This window comes from Balaenoptera musculus, chromosome 2, assembly GCF_009873245.2.
Source record: "Balaenoptera musculus isolate JJ_BM4_2016_0621 chromosome 2, mBalMus1.pri.v3, whole genome shotgun sequence".
Taxonomy (NCBI): Eukaryota; Metazoa; Chordata; class Mammalia; order Artiodactyla; family Balaenopteridae; genus Balaenoptera; species Balaenoptera musculus.
This window is the reverse complement of record NC_045786.1, coordinates 124,198,048-124,203,082: the sequence shown is the minus strand read 5'-3', so window position 1 is coordinate 124,203,082 and position 5,035 is coordinate 124,198,048. Positions and strand designations below refer to the sequence as shown.

Here is a 5,035-nt window from a genome sequence, read left to right as displayed (position 1 = left end):
ATATCAAATGGGAAAATCACGTCTCTCTGATTAAAAAGTTGTACTTGCAAAAAGTATCAGGAAGTTATATAGTGAGAATGTAATGTCTTTAAATAGGTCATATAAAATGTGTGTTTGTCTTATGTAAAATGTGAGGGTGGCAGCTTCCCTATTACTTAGCATTTTAACTCACAAATAATAAATGATCAAATAAACATTAATTTCCTTTCACCCAATTTTAGAACATCTGAGCGATGGACCAGATCTATTTTAGATGCTTGACTGATAGTGCAGTGAGGTATAAACATTATACACTATTTTATCATTTACTAATTTTTTTTGCCATGAGTGACTCAGGGCAGGCATATGACTCAGAATCACAAAATTATGATCATTAACGAACTGTGGTATGTCAAAGTCCTCTTCATCCTGATATCTATTTCCCGATTTTTTCATGCACAGGAATAAACTGCATTGGTAAAACAACTTTTTATTTCTTGCTCACTCTCCAGTTTCCCTAACTTGCTATTTGGCAAAGGGGTATAATAACTGTCTAGAGGTGAGCCTAGCCCTGTTTGTAATGGATTTACTGGTCTCAGTAGGGGTGAATCACACGACGCACAAAGATTATATAAATTAGCCAACATATTACCAGTCATTTTTACATCCTGGAAAAACAACAAAAAGTCTAGAGTGAATATTAACACTGTGGTCTTCCAGAGAAGCATGGGTGAGAAAATCTAAATTTCTTTCAACAGCATGGCTAGTTTCACTGCTAGTGCCACTCCATACACATATATGCATGCATATATACACACCAACAATAAACACACTCAGGAAGATACCGAGAGAAGACAAATGCACATTCTAGATATATTTTAATGGGGGGAAAATAAAAAGAAATCTCAAGCAGTCAGCTTTTCTGCCAAACCCAAACAAACCCTAGTATTAGAATTTTTTCTGAATTCATTTAATAAGCTACCTTCTTCACCAAAAGAAGGTCAGGCACAAGATGGTCAAGAAAGAGAGTTCACTGAGGTTTTGGGTTTAGATATATTTCATAAATTAAAGCAATTTTTTTCAGATGTTACACAAAGTAAAAATTCTGATGACAAAGCAAATTCTTTTTAGAATGCCTTTAGAGCACTGCATGGTACAGGGGAGCCTTCTTGGAAACTCTCAAAATGTCACTCTGTAGATAAATGCCTATCGTCTTTATGAAGTCTCCAGGAAAGTCTGGAATTATTGTTTTTGGAATTCTGGGAAGAAATAGAGAATATGAACAGGCCAATCCCAAGTACTGAAGTTGAAACTGTGATTAAAAATCTTTCAACAAACAAAAGTCCAGGACCAGTTGCGTTCACAGGCGAATTCTATCAAACATTTTAGAGAAGGGTTAACACTTACCCTTTGGAAACTCTTGCAAAAAATTGCAGAGGAAGGAATACTCCCAAAATCATTCTATGAAGCCACCATCACACAATACCAAAACCAGATAGAGATACCACAAAAAAAGAAAATTACAGGCCAATATCACTGATGAACATAGACGCAAAAATCCTCAACAAGATACTAGCAAACCAAATCCAGCAATACCTTAAAAAGGTCATTCATACACCATGATCAAGTGGGATTTATCCCAGGAGTGCAAGGATTCTTCAATATATGCAAATCAATCAATGTGATACACCACATTAACAAACTGAAGAATAAAAATCATATGATCATCTCAATAGATGCAGAAAAAGCTTTTGACAAAATTCAACACCCATTTATGATAAAAACTTTACAGAAAGTGGGCCTAGAGGGAACCTACCTCAACATAACAAAGGCCATATATGACAAACCCACAGCAAACATCATTCTCAATGGTGAAAAACTGAAAGCATTTCCTCCAAGATCAGGAACAAGACAAGGATGTCTAATCTTGCCACTTTTATTAAACATAATTTTGGAAGTCCTAGCCATGGCAATCAGAAAAGAAAAAGTATTAAAAGGAATCCAAATTGGAAAAGAAGTTAAAACTGTCACTGTTTGCGGATGACACGATACTATACATAGAAAATCCTAGAGATGCTACCAGAAAACGACTAGAGCTCATCAATGAATTCGGTAAGGTTGCAGGATACAAAATTAATACACAGAAATCTCTTGCATTTCTCTATACTAAAAACGAAAGATCAGAAAGAGAAATTAAGGAAACAATCCCATTTACCATCACATCAAAAAGAATAAAATACCTAGGAATAAACCTACCTAAGGAGGCAAAAGACCTGTACTCTGGAATTCTGAAGGGAGGTTTAAGTTCATGAAGTGTTTTTATTTTTTTTTTACTTTTTTATTTTTTTAAAAATATGGAACGCTTCACGAATTTGCGTGTCATCCTTGCGCAGGGGCCATGCTAATCTTCTCTGTATCGTTCCAATTTTAGTATATGTGCTGCCGAAGCGAGCACCATGAAGTGTTTTTAAAAAACTCATTCAAGTAAAGCACTTTATGACACAAAATAATAAAAATTAGAATCTCAAAGTTATACAGAAAATTAAATTTGAATTTGAAATCTTTGGAAATGTAGTAATGGAAATGTACTATGTTATCACGGTGCTATCTCACTTGAATCATAATATTCACAATTCTATGATGCTCAGTTTTAAATTTTTAAAATACCAATCTTAATGGAATAATAATAATCGTTACTAAGCATGTTACTAATACTTTTGCTATTAAGGAATAAATCATAATGTAATATCGATTTTTTAAAATATTAATGATTTTCTTCAGATGAAATTGTCTCTCACATTTATGTCAAATGATTTTTACGTACCTGTTGGAGGCGTAAATGAATTACTGTATTGCTGCTTTTACTGATGAATTTGAAATAACAATATTTTAAAAAATAGGGATAATATCAACATAGCACTAAATCAATCTACCAATGTTTCTATTAAATTATGAGTGTTATATTCTTTTTGTCTCACTCTTTTCTAAACCAATTCTACAATAAAATGTACCAAGTTGTTAAAACAATAGTTTGAAAGAATACATCTCCAGATAAAATAAAGCAAATGATGACAAGAGTAAATAAATTTGATTCTGTCCTTGCTACGAAAGTTATCTCTAAGACCAGAAAGGCATACATTAATGACTAATTGCTTTGTGTATTTAAACAAAAATGTTTAACAATTCAAAAGCTTGTAAAAGTCATTTTGTCTCTAACAGATAGATAGTAAAGCAGGAAGAAAGTTCATTTCTATATTTTCACCACCTTGGGAAGTACTGCAAGAGAAAAGTCCAATTATTTGAATGTGCACACATTTTATCCAAATAGTTACATTCTACTGAGCTGCAGGAGTAAAACAAAAAACCAAGGAAAAATACCTCTTTAGATTCTGAGAAAACTAACACAAATTTTTCCAGGCCAGATAGTAAGGAAAATGTCTTCTTCAAATAGATATTACCAAAGATATATTACATTCAGATCAAAGGATTTCTTATAATAATATTGTCGATGTGTGAGTAGGGAATAGGAGGTACTGCTCTAAATATTGGTGAGAAAACAAATTGTTCACATTTCTGTTATAGGGGAGATATTTTATAATATATAAATCTGTAAAAATATGTGTACACTTTAATCTATCAATTTTACCCTCTGTGCATATGTCTTAAAATAATCATGGCTATGGACAATACATATCTTATACATATATTTATAGCTTAATACATATTAATGTATATATGTGTGCAGATATCAAACATTTAAAGAAATGAATGGAAAGATGGGTGGAATAAGCCAGTTACATATACTAAAAAATATCAATAAATGCACACAGGTATACTGGTATTTTCAGATAAATATTTTGGAACTTTGTATGACAGGTGTTTATCAGTGGTTACTTCCTGCGGGAGGGAAGTAAAAAGATGAGCCAAGTTTCAAATTTGGGGTCTGGGATGGGGAGACATTTTTAAACATATATACTTTTTATATTTTTTGAATTTTTATATGCCATCCCTTATTTTTCAAATATACTTTGTTATAAATCATATAAGAAAACCATGAAGGGTGACAAAAAGGGACAGAGAGACAGAGAAATGAAGTAAGGGAAAAAGGGCAAAGATGGAAATAGCTTCACTCTGACTTTTGGACATGCACCTGAGTGCAATAATACTGTGTGATTTGTACAGATACCACTCAAATTCCATTATGAATCTGGAAAAAAAATACTTGTTATTCTAAATAAAGATGTGACCATTTCCTTCATTAGGATACTAAGCTATTTGCATTGTACATGGGTGAAGAATTTTTTTCAATCTGATACAATTGTATTCTTAAAATAGCCATAAAAATACCTAGTTATAATTTTCATCATTTACCAGAAACCAAATTAATCCTAAAAAATGCTATTTCAATTCCACTTCTACGTCTCTTTAAATAGATCAGGTGATTATGCGTGAGGCTACACAGTGAAGCTTTCAGCGGCTATATGTTTTGAAAGTCCATTATCAAGATTAAAAGACTATAGAACTGAACTATATTTGCTCATGTGCCAAAACTAGCAGTATACTTATAAAAAGAAGGGAAATTTTATAGATAGATCAAAACAGAAAGTATTCTTTCTGTAATTTCTGAATTAAATTTTGTTCTCACTTTCACAGAACAATTAAAATATTAAAACTACTGTATTCCAGAGATAAGAATTTCCTGATCTAGTCTAGAAACTGGCAGCAAATCCTAACACTAAAACAAAATAGAAATTTGTCTAGTGATTTTCTTGAGATTAAGAAGTATGTTGAAAAACCTAGATATCCATTAATCTCTGATGAAAAACATACTTAATGAGATTTTCTTTCCTTTAGCCTTTGGCTTTGAGAAGTCTGTATCATCTAGTGTTCTTGACATGAATTCAATCTACTCTATTTTCTAAAAATGCTTTCCTGGGTACAATATGACAGTAAACCATAAAATGAAAAGGGCTTTATTGTGAAAATCAGCATAAATCCATTTTCTTATTTTGCAAACACTCTTCTATTCTCCATGGCCATGAGAGGTAAAGAGACT

The 5,035-nt window shown here is 32.2% G+C and overlaps 1 non-coding gene across 1 annotated transcript; it reads right to left on the bottom strand.

Annotated features, from left to right (window-relative positions):
* Positions 1-2,327: 2,327 nt before the first annotated feature.
* On the bottom strand, positions 2,328-2,434 carry LOC118891586. The gene has a single exon (XR_005019139.1). It is a non-coding gene; the product is annotated as a U6 spliceosomal RNA (small nuclear RNA).
* Positions 2,435-5,035: the final 2,601 nt, after the last annotated feature.